Genomic DNA, 25,413 nt, shown 5'->3' on the forward strand with positions numbered 1-25,413 from the left:
AAGATGCCTTAAACTACTTCTTGGGCCTTCTAGAGTTGCAGTGGCCAAGCATTTTTATATTAAAGTACCTTTTATAAATTATCTTTATTTCTCTTTTGTATAACAATAAGGATATTACATTTATTTTCTGCATGAAATAATGATTAAATTTTATAATTTTTCATTGAAGTATAACATCTTCAATGTATACCTCAAGGAATTTTTTTCAAAGTAATAGTACTTATTTGTTATCTTACAGTTTCTTCTGGTCAGGAATTCAAGAGCAGCTGAGCTGGGTGATTCTGGCTCAGAGTCGCTCACCAGGTTGCAGTCAGATGTTGGCTGGGACTGCAGTTATCTGCAGGTTTAACTGGGACTGGAGGATTCACTTTCAATGTGGTTCACATGGCTGGCAAGTTGGTGCTGGCTGGTGGTTGGGGGCCTCAATTCCTTTCTCCATAGGGCTCTCCCTGGGTTTTTTTTTTTGAGTGTCCTGACAATATGGTGGATGGTTTCCCAGGGAGCAAACAATTCCAGAGACCAAGGTGGAATTAGCAATACCATTTATTATCTAGCCTTGAAAGCCACATGCTTCCTGGGTGGGCATGGTGGCTCACTCCTGTAATCCCAGCACTTTGGTAGGCCGAGGCAGGTGGATCACAAGGTCAGGGGTTCAAGACCAGCCTGGCCAATATGGTGAAACCCTATCTCTACTAAAAATACCAAAAAATTAGCCAGGCATAGTGGCACATGCCTGTAATCCCAGCTACTCAAGAGGCTGAGGCAGAAGAATTGCTTGAACCAGAGAGGCGGAGGTTGCAGTGAGCCGAGATCGCACCACTGCACTCCAGCCTGGGCAACAGAGTGAGGCTCCATTGCAAAAAAAAAAAGAAAGAAAAAGAAAGCCACACGCCATCAGTTCTACCATATTCTATTGGCCACACAGGGCCAACTCTGATACACTCTGGAAGGGGACTACACAAGGGCATGAATACCAGGGGGCTAGGCTTACTGGGGGACGGCTACCACATTGCCCATGTTGGATTCCATTCTGGGTTCCATAGTCACGTCAGTGTCTTGCATCACCTCCTTTTTTTTTTTTTTTTTTTTTTTTTTTGAGATGGAGTTTCACTCTTGTCACCCAGGCTGGACTGCAATGGCACAGTCTCGATTCATGTGCACCGCATCTTAACTTCCTGTGTCTTGAATGTTGCATTGGTATTTTCCAACAATCACCCTTGGCTCCTCAAGGCTGTGCCCTCCTTAGTATCTTTGAGTTCTAAGAACACTGTTTATTATTAGCCAAGCAATAATTCCCATTGCCAAAGCTCCAAGTCTCATCTGCCTGTTTGTCTGGAGGTTTTCAAATAGACAAGGATGTGTTAATGACATAGTATGTTATCTGTTAAGTTTTGTCAGGCAGCATGGAAATGTGACTTTTTAAACAGAAAAAATAAAATTGTAATTTTATTCTTTTTTTTTTTTTTTTTTGGAGACGGAGTTTCGCTCTTGTTACCCAGGCTGGAGTGCAATGGCGCGATCTCGGCTCACCGCAACCTCCGCCTCCTGGGTTCAGGCAATTCTCCTGCCTCAGCCTCCTGAGTAGCTGGGATTACTGGCATGCGCCACCATGCCCAGCTAATTTTTTGTTGTTTTTAGTAGAGACGGGGTTTCACCATGTTGACCAGGATGGTCTCGATCTCTTGACCTCGTGATCCACCCGCCTCGGCCTCCCAAAGTGCTGGGATTACAAGCGTGAGCCACCGTGCCCGGCCTTGTAATTTTATTCTTAAACAACCACAATGACTTACCAATGGCATGTGTGCCTGTTGGGCACCGCACAGTTCCTCGAACTGTGGGCTCAAATTAGACATTGCCATTCACATTTGCTGTTCCACATTGGTATTTACACACTACTTGCTTTTTTTAATAAAAGGAAACATTTCTAAACAGTTTTTAATTTAAAAGCATTTTTAAATAAAAGAAAACATTAATGAACATTTTGTTTTCAATTTTGCACCACTACTAAAGATATTCCAAAGAATGTCTCATACAAATATCCTTGTTCATATGTGGGGGTGTTTCACAACAGTTTATTAGAACTGGAATCTCTGGCTCTTTTTTTTTTTTTTTTTTTTTTGCATTTCCAATCTTACTAGGTAATTCTGAGTTGTTCTCCATAGTATTTTACTCATTTATGCTCCTAAAGTGTTTAAGAATTTCCCTTTTCTCCATTCTTGCCAAGTTGAACATTATTAAACTTCTCCATATCTGCCAATCTGATGGGTGTGAATTGCATCTCATTTTTTAAAAAATTAGGGTAAAATACATCTACCATAACATATAACTGCATCTCTCCCTCTCTCTCTCTCTCTCTTTTTTTTGAGATGGAGTTTTACTCTTGTTGCCCAGGCTGGAGTGCAATGGCACAATCTTGGCTCACCACAAGCTCTGCCTCCCAGATTCAAGTGATTCTCCTGCCTCGGCCTCCAAGTAGCTGGGATTACAAGCACACACCACCATGCCCAGCCAATTTTGTATTTTTAGTAGAGGTGAGGTTTCTCCATGTTGGTCAGGCTGTCTCAAACTCCTGACCTCAGGTGATCTGCCCACCTCAGCCTCCCAAAGTGCTGGGATTACAGGCGTGAGCCACCACGCCTGGCCCTGCATCTCATTTTTTTTCCCAATCTTAAATGCAGTTTCATTTAAGACATTCCATCTTCCACTTACAATACAATGCTTATAAAGTGCAATGTTATTTCCTTCCCTTGGGCACATGTTCCATATTCAAGGATTGAGAATGCCCAGTAATTTACTATGCAGCCGAACATTAAAGCTGCCACAGAATTTGCTATAAATTTAAGTCTTCCATGTTTTCACTGTGTGGAACAATGCTACATCTTTTCTTGGGTTGGCTAATCAACCTCTTCAATGGTGGGCCCTGAGGAAGCACCAACAGAGGGAGGAGCTCCACCACTAGGGAATCCCCCAGGCATTCCCCCTGGGGTGCCTCTTGAGCTCTGGTACAGCGTGGTAATGATGGGGTTGCACGCTACCTCCAGCTCTTTCCGCTGAGGTTCAATTTCTTCCTTCACTGCAGTCTGATTCTTATCAAGTCTATTGATAATTTCATTACACTTGTCAAGAACCTTCTGTTTGTCCACATCATTCATCTTGCCTCAAAGTTACTCATCTTCAACAGTTGCTTTCATGTTGAATGCATGGGACTCAAGTGAATTCTTGGATGACAACTTCAGCTTTGCCCTTCTCAGCTTCCTGGACCATAGCTCAATATCTTCCTTGTCCAAATGGCTCTTGTCATTAGTGACGGTGATCTTGTTCTGTACTCTTGTCCACAGCAGAGACAGTGACGATGCCATTAACATCAGTGTCAAAAGTGACTTCACTCTGAGAAACACCGTGGAGGATAGGAAGTATGTCTGTGAGCTCAAACTTGCCAATCCAGAGAGACTGAAAGTAGATTAATGTTTTCTAGAGGGGGGAATAGGTGAATGGAGAATGATGGCTAGTGGATATGGAATTTTTTTTCAGGTTGATCAAACTATTACAATTTTTTATTGTTTGTTTGCTTTTGAGATGGAGTTATGCTCTTGTCACCCAGGCTGGAGTGCAGTGGTACATTCTCAACTCACTGCAACCTCCATCTCTGCCTCCCAGGTTCAAGTGATTCTCCTGCCTCAGCCTCCCGAGTAGCTGGGACTATAAGTGCACACCACCACGCCTGGCTAATTTTGTATTTTTCGTAGAGATGGCGTTATACCATGATGGCCAGGCTTGTCTCAAACTCCTGACTTCAAGTGAGCTGCCCACCTCAGCCTCCCAAAGTGCTGGGATTATAGGCATGAGTCACTGTGCCTGGCCAAACTTTTGTAACATTGGAAAACAGTGGTAGTTGTATGTCACTGTGTATATATCAAAACACAACAAATTGTATACTTTAAAAGAATGAAGTTTATTGTATGTTAATAATATCTCAATAAATTTGTGGTAAAATAAGAAGAAACTGCATCTCAAAATTCTTTCTCCTATGTTTCTCTTACATATCACACTTAGATATGGAAATGGCTTTTTTATTAAGAAAACCCATCTGGAGACCTTGTGATGTGCTTTGGATGTTTGCTATCTGCAAATCTCATATTGAAATTTGATTCCCAGAGGTGAAATTGGGACCTGGTGGAAGGTGATTTGATCATGAAGGCGGATCCCTCATGAATGGCTTAGCACCATTCCCTCGGTGAAGAGTGAGTTCTTGCTCAGGTGGCTGATAGAGATCTGGTTGTTTAAAAGAGTCTGGGACCTTCCTCTTCACTCTCTTGCCATGTGATACACTGCTCCCCTTCACCTTCCACCATGATTGTAAACTCCCTGAGGCTCATACCGTAAGCAAGATGTTTGCACCATGCGTCCTGTACAGCCTGCAGGAGCATGAGCCAAAATAAACATCTTTTCTTCATAAAAAAAAATTTTAAAGCCCCAAAACTTGCCAGACAGGTTGTAATCCTTGGTCATGGAGCACTCACCTTTATAAACCTGAATAAGCACACCAGGCTGGTTGTCAAAGTAGGCAGTGAAGTTCTTTTTTTTTTTTTCTTTAAGACAGAGTCTTGCTCTGTTGTCAGGCTGGAGTGCAGCATGATCTCGGCTCACTGCAACCTCCACCTCCCAGGTTCAAGTGATTCTCCTGCCTCAGCCTCCCAAGTAGCTGGGACTACAGGTGCGCAACCACACCCAGCTAATTTTTATATTTTTAGTAGAGAGGGATTTCACCATGTTGGCCAGGCTGGTCTGGAACACCTGACCTCATGATCCGCCCACCTCGGCCTCAATGACATCTTTCTATGCTTGTGCTTGAACTCAGCAATAAGATGGTTGACCATTCGGTTGTCAAAGTTTTCTCCATGCAAGTGGGTGTCTCCAGATGTAGATATATATATATATATATATATATATATATATATTGTTTTTTTTTTGAGATGGAGTCTTGCTCTGTTGCCCAGGCTGGAGTGCAGCGGCATGATCTTTGCTCACTGAAACCTCCGCCTCCCAGGTTCAAGAGATTCTCCTGCCTTAGTCTCCCGAGTAGCTGGGGTTACAAGTGCGTGCCACCACAACCAACTAATTTTTTTTTTTTTTTTTATAGTAGAGATGGAGTTTCACCACGTTGGCCAGGCTGGTCTTGAACTCCTGACCTCAAGTGATCTGCCCACCTCAGCCTCTCAAAGTGCTGGGATTACAAGCATGAGCCACTGCACCTGGCATTCCAGCTCTAGATTTGACTTCAAAGATCCCATTCTCAATAGTGAGGACGGACACATCAAAAGTGCCACCTCCCAGGTCAAAGATCAGCAAAATTATTTCAGCTCTAACCTTTTTTGTCTAAGCCATAAGCAACAGCAGCAGCAGTTGGCTCACTGATAATTCTAAGTACACCGGGACCAGCAATACTTCCGGCATCTTTGGTAGCCTGATGCTGAGAGTCTTGGGAAAACACCCAAGACTAGCTTCTGCAATGTCCTTTATCTTTGTCAGAATCATAGAGGACCTCTCCTCTGGGTAGAAGCTTTTTGTCTCTCGGCTGTATCCTCCTTGACCTTGGCCTGCCAGCATCATTCACCACTGTGAAGGGCCAATGCTTTATATTTCACTGGGCAACAGCATCTGCGTCCAGATATATGGCACTAAAAACTGTGTTGGTGGGGTTCATTGCAACTTGATTCTTTGTGGCATTACCAGCCAATCATTTAGTGTCTGTAAAGGCAACACGGTTTGCACTAATTTGGTTTCCCTAATCATTGTCAATTGTCTCTACTTTTCCATGTTGGAAAACACCCACACAGCCAAGATCAACACCAACAATAGTCCCTTAGACATGGTTGCTGGTGTGTAGGTCCAGCTTGGATCGCGAAAAAAGACACAGGATCCCCAAGAGCTGCAGCCACGTTCCATTAGCTGCATTTTTTTTTTTTTTTTGAGACAGTTTCACCCTTGTGGTCCAGGCTGGAGGTCACTGGCGCAATCTTGGCTCACCACAACCTCCGCTTCCTGGGTTGAAGTGATTCTCCTGCCTCAGCCTCCTGAATAGCTGGGATTACAGGTGTGTGCACCATGCCTAGCCAATTTTTTGTATTTTTAGTAGAAACGGAGTTTTACCATATTGGTCAGGCTGGTCTCAAACTCCTGACCTCAAGTGATCCACCCACCTCGGCCTCCCAAAGTGCTGGGATTACAAGCGTGAGCCACCACACCCAACCTCGATGTGCTATTTCTTAATCATGTAGCCTTTTCTGGTTTTAGAGGGAAAGGAGTAAGATAAGGAGCATGGATTATCAAGAGGTCGTCATCCTTGATCACCACGTGGCAGGTAGACACCATGAGAACCCGGAGAACAGGAAGTACAGGCAGACTTTGGCTGAGGACTGGGCCAGGAATTCTCTGTCTTGTGGTTCACCAGTGGTTGCTTCCTCTTGGTTACAGGAAGAAGAAGGAACTAAGAGTATATGAGTACATGATATGCAATTTAATGCACAGGAAACTGTTGGGCACATTGTATAGACAGCATTTAATCCTCACAACAACCCTGTGAAACAGGTGTTACAATTCCCTTTCTCTGGATTTAAAAAAAAAAAGGTACCCTGTCTCTACTAAAAATACAAAATTTAGCCACAGGAGGAAGTCAGGTAGGAAAGAGGATAGAGTAAGAAAAAGAGCGCATCAAGTACCTTCAGGCCAAACATGATTTTAATAACTGAGCAGAAGAAGAAGGCTCTGCAGAGGTATGAGGAAGGGCCAGGTCCACCGGAGGCCACAGCGTGGCAGCTAACATGATTCACCACTGCTGAGAGGGAAAGAAGAGGCTGGAAACACGTCTGCTGACGTTAGCAACAGGAGCATCTTGGGTGATGACACTGATTGGGGTGAAGAACGAGCAGGAAGGGAGGCCATGGGGCAGTGAGTATGGACCATTCTTTGGAGTTTAGTTGCAAAGGGGATATGAGTGGCGATGACGTGTTAAGGCTGTGTGTGTGTGTGTGTGTGTGTGTTTATTGTTTGTTCTAATGAACATGACTTGTGCATATTATGGAATCAGTAGAAAAGATTTGAAAGAGGCCAGGTGCAGTGGTTCACACCTGTAATCCCAGCAATTTGGGAGGCCGAGGCAGATGGATCACTTGAGGTCAGGAGTTCAAGTCCTGTTGACCAACATGGTGAAACCCCATCTCTACTAAAAATACAAAAAATTAGCTGGGCGTGGTGGCACATGCCTGTAATCCCAGCTACTTGGGAGGCTGAGGTAGGAAAATCACTTGAACCCAGGAGGTGGAGGTTGCAGTGAGCTGAGACTGTGTCATTGTACTCCAGCCTGGGCGAAAAGAGCAAAACTCTGTCTCAAAAAAAGAAGGAAAGAGAAAGAAAAGCTCTGAAAGAGCTGGAGATCGAGGCAGGAGAGTGAAGGATGATAGGCAGTTCTGTTCCTACCAAGGATCCTTGGCCAAGACGCAAGGCAGGAATGAGAGCCTCACCTTTGATGGGAGGAAGAGCAACCCCTGCCATAACAAGAGGCAAGTAGAGGAGAAGGTGAGCCTTTCATTTGGTGCTGGGAAGAGGCAACTAGTGTCTCAAACACTTCAATTTCTCTGAATCTTAGCAGCGAGGTCACCTTGAGAGTGAGAGGATCTGAGCAGAATGCAGGGGGCTTGAAATCGTGCTTGCATGAGTAAGAAAGTGAGTGGACTGGCAAAGCCTAATAGTGTCACCCGGAAGGTCTAGTGGACCATTTGTGGAAAGGAACAAACCTGATTAGGGTCAAAGTGAAATCTGCCCGATATCCATGAATATAATCTGAAAAAGGGCACTAGACACGCACAGATGAAAAGAATCAGTCCTTGCTCTCCAGGGCTTATCATCCATTGAAAAATTTCAAGGACACAGGTTGTTAGGATAAGGATTAGGTCTGGCTAGGAGTAAAGGAGAACACCCCAAAATAAAATAGTTTATTTCTCTTTCAGAAATAATGTATGTAGTATCCCAAGCTAGTATGGCACAGTGTCGTGAACCAAGACTTCTCTCTTCTTGCCCTAACATGCATGGCTTCCACTCCCAAGATATCTCATGGTCGTAGATGGCTGCCATAGCTCCAGTCATTACACTGCTATTCCAACCAAGAGAAATGTGGAAGAAAGTAGTGGCAAAGGCCGCATGCCAGCTATCTTTTATAGGGTTTCCTGGAAGCTGTCATCTCACTGGCCAGAACTTTATTATTTTTTCTGAGATGGAGTCTCATTCTGTCACCCAGGCTGGAGTGCAGTAGCACAGTCATGGCTTACCAAAGCCTTGACCTCCCAGGTTCAATGATCCTCCCACTCCAGCCTACTGAGTAGCTGAGACTTCAAGCTGTGCCACTACACTCAGCTATTTTGTAGTTTTGCAGAGCAGGGTTTCACTATATTGCCTAGGCTGATCTCAGATTCCTGGACTTAAGTGATCCTCCTGCCTTGGCCTCCCAAAGTGCTGGGATTACAGGTGTGAGTCACTATGCCTGCCCCTGAACTGAACCATATTACCACACCTAGCAGTAAGGGACCCTGGAAAACATCAACTTTATTCCATTTAGCAATGTGCCAAACATAACACTTGGGGGAGGGGGTCTTAACTACCAAGGAAGAGGGAAGGAGCAGAAGTTAGAGATCACTAACTGTCTCTTCCATATAGATAAATTAACAGATGAGTGAGGCAAGGCACGGTGGCTCATACCTGTAATGCCAACACTTTGGGAGGCCGAGGCAGGAGGATCGCTTGAGCCCAGGAATTAGAGACCAGGCTGGACATCATAATGAGGCCTCATCTCTACTAAATTTTTTTTTTAATTAGCTGGGCATGGTGGCACATGCCTATAGTCCCAGCTACTTGGGAGGCTGAGGTAGGAGGATTGTTTGAACCTCAGAGGTTGAGACTGCAGTGAGTTGTGATTGTGCCACTGCATTCTAGCCTGGTTGACACAGCAAGACCCTGCCTCAAAAAAAAAAATCCACAAAAAACAAAAAACAAAACCCAACCAACTAACCAGCAAACAGGTGAGTACAGTGCAGTGATACAGGCTGAGAACCAAGTACAGAAAAGGGAGACACCAACTCAGCTTGAAGTAGGCAAGAAAAGCTTTGGGGAGCTCAAGTTGGGGTCCTTTGGGTGCAATTTACAGAAACCATGAGGCATACAGTGAATTGTTCCTTCATTATCTATTGTCTTCTTCTTCCATAGAATAGGATTTCAGCTGTCCAACTAAGAGCTGTATTCCCAGACTCTCTTGCAGCTAGGTGGAGTTATTATTAAGTTCTGGCCAGTGAGCTGTGAGCAGTAGTGTATACCATTTCCAAGTCTTGCCCTTCTAAATCCTGAGTACATGCCTCCCTGGTATGCAGGTGTGGTGCTGGCAGCTAGCTTTGATCTTGCAGAGAAAAGCAACAATTTAAGGCATGGACTGCTGGGAAACAGAGACAGAAAGAGCCTGGTTCCCTGGATGTCCTAGTGCCTCAGAGCCCCCAAGCTTCCTGGACTGCCTGCCTACAGATATAATAAACTACACTGTTGCAGCTATATTTGCGAGTCTTTTGGGCAACAGCAGCAGTTTAGCCTATGCTGTAAATAATTTATTACTGAATCTATTTGAAGGAAAAAAGAAAGAAGGCAATAAAGGGGTATTATGCAACCCAGCATTTCCCAAGTATTGGAAAATGCTGCCCAGATCCGGGAGGAAAAGGAACTAGGAATTGGAGATTGGGTAGAAATCCATGTGCGCCTTTTCTGAGTCTCATCCCTACTTTGCTCTGTACACCTGCTTTGGTGGTCTGTCCCCTGCAGACCAGCTTTGTTTGATTCTGCATTTACATAGCTCTTAGTGCTGCCCTGTAATTTCCAGTGTATTTGTTATTGTTCTGGGCCCAGGTCAGCAATAAGTAGTGGTTTCAATCCCACTTTCAGATTCCTGAGAGGAAGGATCAGACTTCCTGTCAGGTCAGGTGTTTCCTGGGTTAGGTGTTCATCCCTGGAGATATCAGCTAACTATGAGCAAGACAGTGAGGGTCAAATACTATCAACTGGGGGCTGAGCATGGTGGCTCATGCCTGTAATCCCAGAACTTTGGGAGGCTAAGGTGGGCAGATCACCTGAGGTCAGGAGTTCCAGACCAGGCTGGCCAACATGGTTAAACTCCCATCTCTAATAAAAATACTAAAATTAGCCAGGCATAGTGGCGGGAGCCTGTAATCCCAGCTACCTGGGAGGGTGGGGCAGGATAATCACTTGAACCTAGCAGACAGAGGTTGCAGCGAGGTGAGATGGTCCTACTGCACTCCAGCCTGGGCGACAGAGTGAGACTCCCATCTCACAAAATGACAGCAACAAAACCTGTCAACTGGCTACCTGGACCCAAACCCATGGAGTGACAGAGTTTTTGGACATGGTCATGGCTCTTGGACTGGGAAGGACCCCCTGATATGGTTTGGCCCTGTGTCCCCACCTAAATCTCATCTCGAATTGTAATCCCCATGAGTTGATGGAGGGACCTGGTGGTAGGTGATTGGATCATGGGGGCGGTTTCCTCCATGCTGTTCTCATGATAGTGAGTTCTCATGAGATCTGATGATTTGTAAGTGGCAGTTTCCCCTGTGCTCTCGCTCTCTCCTGCAGCCTTGTGAAGAAGGTACTTGCTTCTCCTTCCCCTTCCATCACGACTGTAAGTTTCCTGAGGCCTCCCCAGCCATGTGGAACATGAGTCAGTTAAAGCTCTTTTGTTTATAAACTACCCAGTCTTAGGTGATATCTTTATAGTAGTATTAGAATGGACTAATGCACCCCCCAAAGCATCTACTCTACAGGGTAAAATCCAACTTCCTTAGTTTGGTGTATAAGGTCTGGTACAACCTGACTCCAACCCATTTTCTTTCTTGCCTGCCTTCCCTACACACATACCCACTGCCGGCAATGAACGTGCCTTGTCCCCCACAAGATTACAGGCCGCTGTACATGCTGTTCACACTCTGGAATTTTCTTCTTTTCTTTTTGGCCAGCTTCTAAACATGCTTCAAGAGCTGACTCAAATGTTGCATTCTCTTGCATAGACTACAACTTGATTCTAAGTTTCACTTTACTGGAGTTTTATCAGCTCAATTGCATTGTGATAACACTTGTCATCCCTGAGGGGGAAGTAATAGATGTCTCATTAACATAAAATGTGCACAATAAACTGCTATAGGACATTCTACTCGCCAGAAATTTCCATGAACTGGCATTTCTAAACTGTGACTATGCAAATGCAATTGATGGCAACACTAGAAGATACAAAGTTGTTTCACAAATCAATTAAAAATAAAGTGAGGTGTGAAAGAGTGAGAGAGATGCTTTCTGACCAGACTGCTCGTTGCCCCACTTTTATTTTATTATTTATTTTATTTGAAAGAGTCTTGCTCGGTCACCCAGGCTCAGGTACTGTAGTGCCATCATAGCTCATTACAGCTTCAAACTCTTGGGCTCAAACAGTCCTCTTGCCTCAGCCTCCTGAGTAGCTGGGACTACAGGCATACACCACCATGTCCAAGTAATTTGTTCATTTCTTTATTTTTGTAGAGACAGAGTCTCGCTGTGTTGCCCAGGCTGCCCCACATTTCTAACTAGGCTCATCACTGCCTAGCAAAAGACTACATTTCCCAGCCTTCCTTGCAGCTAGATGTGGCCATAGGATTAGGTCCATGCCCTAGAATGTGAATGAGTGGTAGGTGTGATTTTGTGTTTCTTGCTTAAAAGCAAAATTGCATGCCCTCCACTTTTTCTCTTCTCTTTCTCCAGGCTGAAGCATGGATGAGGTTATGACTCAGCTTTGACCATGCAGCCAAGGATGACATCCTGGGAAGGGTGAGGCAAAGGGATAGGAGGAAGCCATGGCCTGACTGACCCAATGGAGCTGAACAGCCTGACCAGTCTGGACCACCCACCCCTGGTCATTTGCTTGAGAAATAAATTAATTGTATCTTCTTTCAACTTCTTATCCAATATCTTATGTATCTCTCATATATATAATTATATCTTATAATTAAGATTAACAGGTCAGCAGCTTAGCCGATTTATGGATATGGATATTTTATATATATAAATGTTAAATAATTTTATATCTATATCATGTGTAAATAAATTTTATATCTATATTATATATAAATTTTATATAACAAACATACATAATATAAATTTATACATGATGTAGATATAAAATTACATCTCATATAGAAACATATATTTTATTTATTTATTTATTTATTTATTTATTTATTTTTTTGAGACAGAGTTTCACTCTTGTTACCCAGGCTAGAGTGCAATGGCGCGATCTTGGCTCACCGCAACCTCCGCCTCCTGGGTTCAGGCAATTCTCCTGCCTCAGCTTCCTGAGTAGCTGGGATTACAGGCACGCGCCACCGTGCCCAGCTAATTTTTTGTAGTTTTAGTAGAGACGGGGTTTCGCCATGTTGACCAGGATTGTCTCGATCTCTTGACCTCGTGATCCACCCGCCTCGGCCTCCCAAAGTGCTGGGATTACAGGCATGAGCCACCGCGCCCGGCCCACGATATTTTATATATACAATTATTCATATGCATAACATTAGCTATGAAATACACATATTTCATATATAGCTGCTAATTAAGACTAGTAGTCTGGGGCCAGGCATAGTGGCTCACGCCAGTAATCCAAGCACTTTGGAGGCCAAGGCAGGTAGATCACCTGGGGTCGGGAGTTCAAGGCCAGCCTGACCAACATGGTGAAACCCCATCTTTAAAAAAAAAAAAAAAAATTAGTAGTCTGGGCTCGGTGGCTCATGACTGTAATCCCAGCACTCTGGCAGGTCGAAGTGGTTGGATGACTTGAACCCAGCAGTGCAAGACCAGCTTGGACAACATGGTTAGACCCCATCTCTATGAAAAATACAAAAATTAGCCTGGGGTGGTGGCCCATACCTGTAATTCCAGCTACTCAGGAGGCTGAGGTGGAAGGATCACTTGAGCCCAGGAGTTCGAGGCTTCAGTGAGCTGTGATGGCACCACCACACTCCAGTGTGGGTGACAGAGTGAGACTCTGTCTCAAAAAAAAAAAAAAAAAATTAGCAGCTTAGCCATAGCAGTTTAGCCAATGCTATAGATATGGATAATTATATATATAGCTCATCTATATAATTATATACAGTTAATCCATATCCATAGCATTGGCTAAGCTATGACAACTATACATACATATATACACGTATAATGTGTACATCTATACATATATACTATGTAATGTCTAATAGCATATATGCGTACATATATGCACACATAGTTGTTGTAGCAGCTTAACCTGTGCCTCCCGGGCTCAAGTGATTCTCCTGCCTCAGCCTCCCAAGTAGCTGGGATTACAGACATCCACTACCACGCCTGGCTAATTTTTATATTTTTAGTAGAGATGGGGTTTCACCATGTTGCCAAGCTGGTCTCGAACTCCTGACCTCGTCCTCCCAAAGTGCTGGGATTACAGGCGTGAACCATCGCACCCAGCTGCCAATGTTTTTAACATAGCAGCTTAGCCCTTTCCTAGGCAGAGCAGGCCGTGAAATTCTCTGGAACAGAGGTGAAATCTGTCATCTTCTCATTTCCAGTCCCCAGCACAGCCCCTTACAAATAACAAATGTTCAATAAACCTCTGCTGATTGAATGCGCGCCGGAATTGGCAAAAATTAAGGCAGTAAAACATTAGTTGGGCCAAATATGAAGGGCCTGGGATGTCCTAGTTAGGAATTCGGACTTTGCACTGCCCACACACATTTTGGTGCCATCAAAGGTGTGAGGAAAGAACCTCAGTTTTTTGGCTTCTCTGAATCATGTTAGCTGGGGTGACACCTGCTGGCAAATCGAAATACTGCGGCCTCAATTCGTATCAGCCAGAGAAGAGATCAAGGAAGCAGTTATTAAATAATGTAAGTTACAAATACGAGGTGCTGAGGAAAATATGATGGATAGCAATAGTTTGGAAATACTCTGGGCCAATCATGGTGATGGGTGCCGTAGTAGAGATGCAGAAACCTTTTGACATGTTCTGTGATGGGGAGTTTCAGGGTTTGGTTTTGTTTAGAAATGGTCTCTGTCCTTTGATCTTGATAAGGTGTAAAATGCCTCTCCTATCCTTTCCTCTTCCTGGAATTCTTCCTTATCTATTTGCATCAGCGTATGATTTTCTCATTACTACCAAAGGGGTTAATCACTGTGACAATGTTATTTGAGTCAACTTGTGAATTTGATTAAAAACAACAACAGAAGGAAACTACCACCCCAAAACCAACCAACAACGCCCCCCTCCCACACCATCCTGAAAACAGAGCAGTCAGGCTGGGCTCTGTGGCTCATGCCTGTAATCCCAGCACTTTGAGAGGCTGAGGTGAGAGGATCAGTCGAGCCCAGGAGTTTGACACCAGCCTGGACAACAAAATGAGACTGTCATCTCTATTAAAAAAAAAAAAAGCAAGAAAGTAAAAGAAAGCTGAGCAGTCTTCTCAGGTGAGATAGAGCATCAGCGCTCCTTGGCTGGAGAAATCTCCACTGCAGGAGATTTCTCTCTGTTCTCACTTTTCAGAGACAACAAGACGTGCTATTCCTCAACACTAGTGTGATCACCCCTACGGCCTGTGCAGCTGACGCAATGATCATTTGCCCTTTTGCTTTGGCCTCCTGAAAACTTGGAGAGAATTCTAGTCCTCTTCCAGCAACTGTAGAAGACCATGGTTTTCCCAGCCTAGGCAACGTGGCCAAATCCTCTCTCTACTAAAATACAAAAAATTAGCAGGGTGCTGTGGGACGTGCCTGTAATCCCAGCTGCTCCAGAGGCTGAGGTACTAGAATTGCTTGAACCCAGGAAACGGAGGTTGCAGTGAGTCAAGATCATGACCCTGTACTCCAGCCTAGGTGACAGAATGAGACTCTATCTCTAAAACAAAACAAAACAAAAAGCTGTGTTTTGCTCAGCGTAACCTGGCTTTAAAATGTTTTTTTCTCTATTTTTTCTGATTCAGTTGGTATTTTTGTAAGCCATCTGAAATCTCGAATACAACGTAGGACCAAACATCAGAACAAGTGGCCCAAGTAGTGCCTTGGTGGTGGGGCTGGGGAGTCGTGGAAGTGAGGGAAAGAGGCTGGGCTTGGTGGCTCAAGCCTGTAATCCTTTGGGAGGCTGAGGCAGGCGGATCACCTGAGGTCAAGAATTCGAGACCAGTCTGACCAATGTGGTGTCACCTCGTCTCTACTAAAAATACAAAAATTAGCTGGGTAGTGGCGGGTGCCTTTAATCCCAGCTATTCAGGAGGCCAAGGCAGAAGAATCACTTGAACCTAGGAGGCGGAGTTTGCAGTGAGCTGAGAGATCGCACCATTGCACTCCAGCCTGGGCAACAAGAGCAAAACTCCATCTCAAAAAGAAAAAAATCTGTTGCAGAGGCTCACACCTGTAATCCCAGCACTTTAGGAGGCCTAGGTGGGTGGATCACCTGAGGTTGGGAGTTCGAGACCAGCCTGACCAACATAAAGAAACCCCATCTTTACTAAAAATACAAAATTAGCTGGGTATGCTGGTGCATGCCTGTAATTCCAGCTGTTCGGGAGGCTGAGGCAGGAGAACTGCCTGAACCCAGGACGTGGAAGTTGCAGTGAGCTGAGATGGCACTATTGCACTCTAGCCTAGGCAACAAGAGTGAAACTCCATCTAAAAAAAAAAAGAAGAAGTGAGGGGAAGAGAGATCTGAAGTGAATGGGGTACAGAGCTAGGAAAGGACCCATACCTGGGGAAGGGGCCTTGTCTAAGCATTGAAGAGTGACACATGGCAAACATTGCACGGTGGGCTCACTCCCGTCAACCCTGGAACCTTCTTCTGATAATACTTCTCCTGGTCTCTTCAGATGACAAAAGGCCTATCCCTTGAGTTCATTTTAAAAATACCTGGTGATAGCCTGGGTAACATAGTGAGACCCTGTCTCTACAAAAACTGAAAAAATTAGCCAGCCATGGTGGCTCACACCTGTAATCTCAGCTACTCGGGAGGCTGAGGTGGGAGGATCACCTGAGCCCAGGAGTTTGAGGCTGGAGTGATCTGTGATTGCACCACGGCACTCCAGTCCGGCAGACAGAGCAAGATCCTGTTTCAAGAATGTAAAATGTTCAGCCATAGGGCCAATGATGAAGGTACACCCATGATTTAGTCCTATGGAGAATGTGGCAGCCAACCTCCAAGATGGCGCCCTGTGGAGAGGGGCAGCCTGCCTCCGAGATGGTAGCCTCCAAGGAGACCCTCTCGCCTCCTGGTTTTGTCTGTTTATGTGTAGCTCCCTCCCCCACTGAGTAGAGCTAACCCGTGCAACTTCCCTGGTAGCTGGCCACCCCTACCCCTGAGTTGATGAAACAGGGCACCAGCATTTCCACAGCGGCTGTCATGACATCCAGAAACCACTTGAACCAATGTCTAAAATAAATACACTCAGCCCTGCTGGAAGTAAGAGGGGTGCCCTTTGCTCACGGCTTGTACGACATTTTGGGGGGCCCAGGATTCCTACAGTGAATGGAGTTACAAATAGTAGGCACCTGCCACTAGAAGGAGCCAAAGGCGTTGGCCCATTTTGAGATGTTTTCATAGCCACGCGTGTCTGCACTGAAGAGGGACCTGGCACTTTCTGGGTCCTCAGTTCCAGCTGCTGGACAAGGCCAGGCTTTCAGGCACGGGCAGCAACAGAGGCTGGAATGCTGTCTTCAGACTCAATGTCCAGCTCCTGGCTGGGCATGGTGTCTCACACCTTTAATTCCAGCACTTTGGGAAGCCGAGGCAGGCAGATCACCTGAGGCCAGGAGTTTGAAGCCAGCCTGGCCAGGTGCAGTGGCTGATTTAGTAGTCCCAGATACTTGGGATGCTGAGGCAGAATTGCTTGAACCCAGGAGGCAGAGATTGCAGTAAACTGAGATCGTGCCACTGCACTCCAGCCTGGGTGACAGAGTGAGACTTTGTCTTAAAAAAAAAAAAAATGCTCCAGCTCCTTTGCATAGTCCCTGTCTGTTGTCCAGGCAGGCAGGTTGTCTAGAGTTGCTGGGGTCCAGTGCTGCTCCCTGAGCTCTAGAACCCCTAGATGGGCCAGGCCTTCAGACTATCACTGGCTCTGTGAACTCCATGTTTGAGCCCATTCTTCCTCTTCCTCTCAACCACCGCGAGAAGTTCATTACTGCATGTCCTCAACATCCCACTGCAGGGGACTGTGGCAGAACCGAGTATAAGTATTTAGAGAGGCAAATATGAGGTCCTTGGTCTCTGGAGCCAAGTGTGTGTTTCTGTCCTGCAGCCAAGTGATCAGTGACATCAGGTGGGACAGTAGGAGCTTGGGGCTGGCCAGGAGGTCCATGGCTTAGCAAGGGCAAGGTGCAGTAAGGCTACAGAGCTCCAAGGGCTATCGCTCTGCCTCTGAACATGGCATTTACCTGGATGGGCTTCAATAGCTCCTGTCTCACCCTAATGGAGACTCAGAGGCTTAGGCTGAAGGGGGCAGAGAATTGATGAGTGTGAGGTTGCTGGCGTAATGTGTGAGTGAGTGTGTGTCTGTGTGTGTGTGTCTGTGTCTGTGTGGCAGAAGGCAGTGTTTAAGTCCAGGAAAACTTTCCAGTAGCTTGTTGTTGAGGGAGAAGACTGAGGAGAGAGAGGTTTATTTAAGCAGTTAGACCTAGCCACAAAAAAAATGAGGAGGGAGGACTATTTTCCAGTGTCTGTGGTACCTCAGGAATGGACAAGATCTTTCCTGTTCATTACCAAAGTTTATTCAAATGAGCCCCGGGGCAGGTGCATGGGACGGCACAGGGTGTACCACAGAGGGGTTGGCCGCTGATAAAAAGGGAAGTGAAGTCCCTAGAAATAGAGCTGGAATCAACTGCCTAGGAGGCATTAGCAGGTTCAGGAGAGCTGGGTGGCTACCCAAGCCAGGGCAGCGTGCACACTGGATGCCCAGGGAGAGGAAGGACTTGGGGGGCAGGGAGGGAAAATGAGGGAAGTACAAAAGACGAAGGGTCAAGGTCAGAACAGATGACCCTGTATTCCCAGACCCCACCACACTTCCCACCATGGGTGCCTGCCGTTCTCTGAAGAGCATTAGGAGAGTAATACCAGCACTTTGGGAGGCTGAGGTGGGCAGATCACTTGAGGTCAGGAGTTCAAGACCCAGCCTGGCCAACATGGTGAAACCCCTTCTTTATTAAAAATACAAAAGTTAGCCGGGCATAGTGGTGGGTGCCTGTAATCCCAGCTACTTGGGAGGGTGAGGTACGCGAATCACTTGAACCCGGGAGGCGGAGGTTGCAGTGAGCCGAGATGGTGTCACTGCACTCCAGCCTGGGCGACAGAACGAGGCTCAATCTCAAAAAAGATTAGGAGAGAAATTGAACATGGGCTCTATATTGGGTAAAAGTATTGTATAAATATCAAGCACCTTGGGCATGATAATGGTGCTGCGGTCACGTGGGAGAATGTCTCTGCTGCTAGAGCACATACTGAAGTGTTTAGCAATGAAGTATCTTGATAGGTGCAGCCTTCAAGTAGGTCAGTAAACAGAAGAGGAGAATGAAAGCCAATGTGGCAGAATGGTAACGATGTAAAGGTCTAGGTCAAGGGTCCAGGGGGCTTCACGGTACGATCTTTAAGTTCTTCTATAGGCTCAAAATTAAAAAAAAAAATAACAAGTTAGAGGAAACAAATGACTGGCGCGCGCCAACATGGATGAATCAACATGCTGATTAAAAAAGAAATAAGACAGGCCGGGCGTGGTGGCTCACGCCTTAATCCCAGCACTTTGGGAGGCTGAGGCAGATGGATCACAAGGTCAGACGATTGAGACCATCCTGGCCAACATGGTGAAACTCCATCTCTACTACAAATACAAAATTTGCTGGGCATGGTGGCGTGTTCTTGTAGTCTGAGCTACTTGGGAGGCTGAGGCAGGATCACTTGAACCCGGGAGGCGAAGTTTGCAGTGAGCTGAGACTGGGCCACTGTACTCCAGCCAGGTGACAAAGCAGGACTCCATTCAAAGAAAAAGAGAGAGAGAGAGAGAGAGAGAGAGAGAGAGAAGAGAGAGAGAAAGAGAAAGAAAGAAAAGCAGAAAGAAAGAAAGAAAAAAGAGAAAGAGAAAGGAAGGAAGGAAGGAAGACAAAAGATCAATTATTTTGAGATTCTAGAGCATGTAAAACTCTACAGTGGAAGATACTAGAACAGTGGTTGCCTCAAGTGTGTGAGAGTATGTGGGAAGGGCTGGGGGGTTGCCTGGGAAGGAGCAGAGGAAACTTTCTATATTTCTGAAGGAATTTAAGTTACACAGATATAAGGCATTATTCAAACTGGGCAGATGTACACGTAAGATCTGTGCATTGCATGGTATGTAAAATTTCTATCAAAAGGGAAAAATGATTAAAAAGAGTTGGGGGGTGGCCAGACGCAGTGGCTAACACCTGTAATCCCATCACTTTAGGAGGCCAAGGCAGGCAGATCACCTGAGGTCAGGAGTTCCAGACCAGCCTGACCAACATGGTGAAACCTAGAGGCTGAGGCAGGAGAATCGCTTGAACCCAGGAGGCAGAGGTTGCAGTGAGCCGAGATCGCACCACTGTACTTCAGTATGGGCAACAAGAGCAAAACTCCGTTTCAAAAAGAAACAAAAATTAGCTGGGTGTAGTGGCAGGTGCCTATAGTCCCAACTACTAGGGAGACTGAGGCAGGAGAATTGCTTAAACTTGGGAGGTAGAGGTTGCAGTGAGCCAAGATCACGTCACTGCACTCCAGCCTGGGCGACAGAGCAAAAGACTCCATCTGAAAAATGAAAATTAAAAAAGAGCTGGGGGGAAGTGTTGAATTCAGGGAGAATGTGATGGTTTGTCTTGGATTTCTAACCTCTTTGGGATAAACCTCGGGAGCCTGGTTGGGCATATTTTGAATGCTTCACTTTGAGGATTCAGAAAGGATACATTATTGCTCAGGTTTTGGAAGTTCCCAGCCCCAGAGTTGGCTTCCCTGCACTCATTCCCGGCCATGGATCCGATGATGAAGGTACGTTCATGGCTTAGTTCTATGGAGAATGCGGCAGCCAACCACCACTGCGCCCTGTGGGCAGTGGTAGCTGGCCTCCAAGATGGCGCCCTCCAAGAAGACCCTCTCACCTTTTGGGTGGGTGTGTGTGTGTGTGTGTGTGTGTGTGTGTGTAGCCCCCTCTCCCATGGAATAGGGTCAGCCTGTGTAACCAATAAGATACTGTGGAAATGATACTCTGTGTGTGTGACTCTGAAACTAGGTCATAAGTGTCCGCCTTGCTCTCTCTTGGTTACTCTGTCTTGTTCTAGGGAAAACCAACCGCATGGAGGCATCCACCTAGCAAGGAACTGAGGCCTCCTGCCAGCAGCCAGCACGTCTGCCAGCCATATGAGCGACCCGCCTTAGAAATGGCTCCTCCAGTCCCAATTTTTCATGATTGCAACCCTCACTGACATCTTGACCAAAACCTCCTGAGAGACCTCAAGTCGGAATTATCTTGCTAATTCAATCCCAAATTCAGTACCTGCAGATACTCTGAGATAATAAATGTGTCTTGCTGTGTTAAGCTAGTAAGTTTTGAGGTTAAGCCACCAGAGATAACGAATACAGAAAGTGACGTTGGGGCCACCAGAGGATGCTGAAGGCGGCTGTGGACAGGTGTGGTCCACCTTCTTGTGGCGAACCCCAGAGGCCTTCCCCTGTGCCCACAGACCTTACCTTCCTTCCTGGTTCTCATTCACAGCAGGCCAAGAAAAGACTGAGAAGCATTTTCCTTTGCCATTCTGGCCCCATTGTCCTACTGAGTCACTAAACTCAATACAACCCTGCCGTCTCACACCACGCCCGTCCCACCTTCACAAGGGCAATTCAACCCTCTCTACACATTTGCCTCAGGACCTCATGGCACCCCATAGCACCTTAAAGGCAATTACTTCTTGGACCTGAGAAGTTCCCAGGTCTCACACATGAAAAGTTATTGCCAACATTCTACTTACATTTTTCTTCCCAGCCTGAGCCTCTTATCTACAGGGAATCTCTCCATCCACAATTATTGGCAGACATAGCATCCTCCTATAAAAGAAAGAGTGTATATATGTATAATATACACACACACACACCATGCATACACACATAGATACATATATACACATATATGTGTGTGTGTGTGTGTGTGTGTGTGTGTGTGTGTATATATATTTTTTTTTTTTGAGACAGAGTTTCACTCTTGTTGTCAGGCTAGAGTGTAATGGCACAATATTGGCTCATCACAATCTCCGCCTCCTTGGTTCAAGCGATTCTCCTGCCTCAGCCTCCCGAGCAGCTGGGATTACAGGCACGTGCCACCAAGCCAGGCTAATTTTTTGTATATTTAGTAGAGACAGAGTTTCTCCACATTGGTCAGGCTGGTCTTGAACTCCTGACCTCAGGTGATCCACCCACCTTGGTCTCCCAAAGTGCTGGGATTACAGGTGTGAGACACTGGACCCAGCATTTATATATATATATATATATTTTTATATATTTATATATTTTTTTTTTTTTTTTTTTTTTTAAGAAACAGGTTTTACTCTGTCACCCAGGCTAGAGTGCAGTGGCACAGCCACAGCTCACTGTGGCTTTGGACTCCTGGGCTCAAGCAATTCTCTTGCCTCAGCCACCTGAGTAGCAAGGATTAAAGGTCCCTACCACCACATCCAGCTAATTTTTAATTTTTTGTAGACAGGGTCTCGCTACATTGCCCATGTTGGTCTCGAACCCCTGGCCTCAAGTTATTCTTCTGTTTCAGCCTCCCAAGGTGTTGACATTACAGGCATGAGCCACTGTACCCAGAATAAAATTGTTTTTATTATGAAGCTAATACACACTCATTTTAGCATTTCCATTAATTGGAAAATACAGTCATTTCTGTTAAGGTTGTGTGTGTGTGCGCGTGTGCATGTGCGTGTGTCTGAGCATGTGTGTATTCCCAAAGCAAATCCACTATAAATAATTTAGGACTAAATGAAGCAGTGAAGTAATTTACTTTGTCATAGCCAAAGCTTTAAAGTTAACATATTTTCAACCTGGAGTTTGTCTATTAAAGGCATATTCTAGCAAACAACAACTTAACTCTCCTAGAAAGAATATGTATGCAGTTAAAAGCTGGGGGAAGTGGATCTTTGTGGTCCTTTCTCTGTCTGACGGGAAAGGAACGGCCAGCGGGTGGGGAGGTCAAGGAGAAGCACATGACCCCATACGCCTGCACACTGCTTGGCCCTTTGCTCACGGCTTTGCGTGTGGTCTCTGTGAATCCTCCCAGATGTCTGCTGATCCTGGCGGCCAGAACCACTGCCCTATTCCACACAAGTGCCAGAGCTGTGCTCAGACCCAGGTCCCTCTGAGGCCACAGCCCATTGTATTTAGTTTGCAAGGGCTGCCATAATGAAATATCACAAAGGGGCTGGGTATGATGGCTCACCACTATAATCCTAGCACTTTGAGAGGCAGAGGCAGGAGGATCACTTGAGACCAGGAGTTTGAGACCAGCCTGGACAACCTAGCCAGATCCCATCCCAACAAAAAATTTTTACAAAGAGTTGGGCATGATGGCACCTACCTGTAGTTCCAGCTACTTGGAAGGCTGAGAGATGGGAGGATTCCCTTGAGCCCAGGAAGGTGCAGTGAGCTATACTTGCACCATTGCATTCTAGCCTGGGCTACAGAGTGAAACCCTGTTTTAAACCAATGAAAATAAAATTACAAAGAAAGTGGCTTAAAACAATCAAAATGTATTCTCTTGCATTCTGGAGTCTAGAAATTGAAAGCTAAGGTGGCAGCAGGGCTGGTTCCTTCTTAGGGGCCTGTGTTTTTCTGTTCTCACACTGCTATTAAAGACATATCCGAGATTGGGTGATTTATAAAGGAAAGAGGTTTAATGGACTCACAGTTCCATATGGCTGGGGGGGCCTCACCATCATGGTGGTAGGTGATGAGGAGCAAAGTCACATCTTGCATGGTGGCAGACAAGAGAATGGGTGCAGGGGAACCCCTGTTTATAAAACCATCAGATCTCATGAGACTTTTCATTACCAGGAGAACAACATGGGGGAAACTGCGCAGGCCCTGCCCTTGACACATGGGGATTATTAGAAGTCAAGGTGAGATTTGGGTGGGGACACAGCCAAACCCTACCAGGGGTGTAAGGGAGAATCTGTTCCATGCCTCTCTTCTGGCAGTGGCCACCATCCTTGGCTTTCCATGGCTTGTGGACAAATGCATCACTCCAACCTCTGTCTCCATCTTCTCCATCTCCATCTGTGTACGTGTTTCTGTCTTAACATGGCCTTTTTATTTTGAGACAGACTCTCTCTTGTTGCCCAGGCTGGAGTGTGCAATGGCACGTTCTCAGCTCCCTGCAACCTCTGTCTCCTGGGTTCAAGTGATTCTTCTGCCTCAGCCTTCTGAGTAGCTAGGATTACAGGCATGTGCTGCCTCTCCTAGCTAATTTTGTATTTTTAGTAGAAATGAGGTTTCTCCATGTTGGTCAGGCTGGTCTCAAACTCCTGACCTTCAGTGATCTGCCTGCCTCGGCCTCCCAGAGTGCTGGGATTACAGGCATGAGCCACCGCACCCGGCCTACATGGCCTTCTTATAAGGACACCAGTCACTGAATTTAGGGCCCACTCTAATCTAGTGTGGCTTCATTTTATCGAGTTATATATGCAAAGGCTCTAATGTGAAGTCAGGTTGCATTCTGAGGTTCTGGATGAATACAGCTTTGAGGTGGCGTTGTCAGGGGCACTATTCTATCCAGTACATCAACATTCAACATTATGCCTTGTAGCCATCAGCAATGACAGCACCTGGGTATTCCTAATGAGTAAGTCCCTTTATTGTGAGCAATAAAGACAAGGGAAGAAGTCAAAAAAAGAAAGACTTTAAACTTGAACTCTGCTGAAATACATTTGACTCAAGTTTTGTGGAGGCCCCAGGAGAGCACGGATGAAGATTTTGCTTACTTCCCTGTTGCCTTGGAGAAAACAGAGGAGCAGTTCTTTGCAGGAGGAAACCCTCTAAGACATGGAAAATGAAAGCAAACCTCATGGAAACATAAGGGCTGGATCACAGCTAATTTAGACAAGAAAATAATACAATGAATATTACGCAACCTATAAAATTGTCTTTAAGCAGAGTGCTTAAGGACATAGGAAAATGTTTATGCTGTAATATTAAACTACAACAACAACAAAAGCCAGCATTCAACATTGTCTTTGCAACATAAGCTTAACTATGCAATAAAGGGGAAACATTCCCAGAAAATAAGTCTGGTGCCAACAGACGGGAGGAGACAGAAGCAGAGCTCTGTTTGCCTTTGATTTTATATGCTTTGTATTGTTTGCATTCTGCCCCCAACAATAACGTAGTATTTTTTAATTTTTGTTTTATTAATTTTTTTTTATTTTATCTTTTTTTTAGAGAGAGGATTTTGTTCTGTCACCCAGGCTGGAGTGCAGTGGTGTGCTCATGGTTCACTGCAGCCTCCACCTCCTGGGCTAAAGCCGTCCTTCCACCTCAGCCTTCTAAGTAGCTGGGACTACAGGCACCAGCCACCACACCTGGCAAATGTTGTTACTTTTTATAGAGACGGGGTCTCGCTGTGTTGCCCAGATTAATCTTAAACTCCTGACCTCAAGCAGTCCTCCCACCTCAGCCTCCCAAAGTGCTGGGATTACAGGTGTGAGTTACCACACCCAGCCACAGTACTTTTTTTTTAAAAAAATAAGCTTTGTACTTAAGAATAGTTTTAGATTTACAGAAAAGTTACAAAGATAACGGAGTTCCCATGTGGTATCCAGTTGCCTCAATTGTTAACATCTCAACATTCGTCACAAGTAGTGAACCAACACTGATACATTATTATTAACTAATGTCCATTCTTTAATGGGGTTTCTCAAGTGTTTTTCTAATGTCCTTTCTCTGTTCCAGAATCCCATCCAGGATACTGCATTATGTTTAGGAGTCATGTCCCCTTGTGAGTATTGGTCAGGTATTTTGTAGAATGTCCCTCAATTTGGATTTGTCTGCTGTTTTTCTCAAAATCAGACTTGAGTTATGAATTTGGAGGAGAAAGACCACAGAAGTGAAGTGCCATTCACATCACATCATGTCCAAGGATACATCACTTTTGTAATGAAACATAAAATGAAATATTAAACAAAGCCAGCATTAAAAATTGAATATATAACTTTTGTAATGAAACACACAGTGATTTTTTGTTTTGTCTTTTTGTAGAGACAGGGTCTTGCCATGTTGCCCAGGCTGGTCTT

At 45.3% G+C, this 25,413-nt stretch overlaps 2 pseudogenes; both read right to left on the minus strand.

Moving 5' to 3' along the window:
• Positions 1-2,662: 2,662 nt before the first annotated feature.
• LOC116558198 lies at positions 2,663-4,900 on the minus strand (annotated as a pseudogene).
• A 289-nt stretch (positions 4,901-5,189) lies between these two features.
• On the minus strand, positions 5,190-16,488 carry LOC116558199 (annotated as a pseudogene).
• Positions 16,489-25,413: the final 8,925 nt, after the last annotated feature.

Source organism: Sapajus apella, unplaced genomic scaffold (assembly GCF_009761245.1).
Source record: "Sapajus apella isolate SASKATOON/1434 unplaced genomic scaffold, GSC_monkey_1.0 scaffold21, whole genome shotgun sequence".
In the NCBI taxonomy this organism is placed as follows: domain Eukaryota; kingdom Metazoa; phylum Chordata; class Mammalia; order Primates; family Cebidae; genus Sapajus; species Sapajus apella.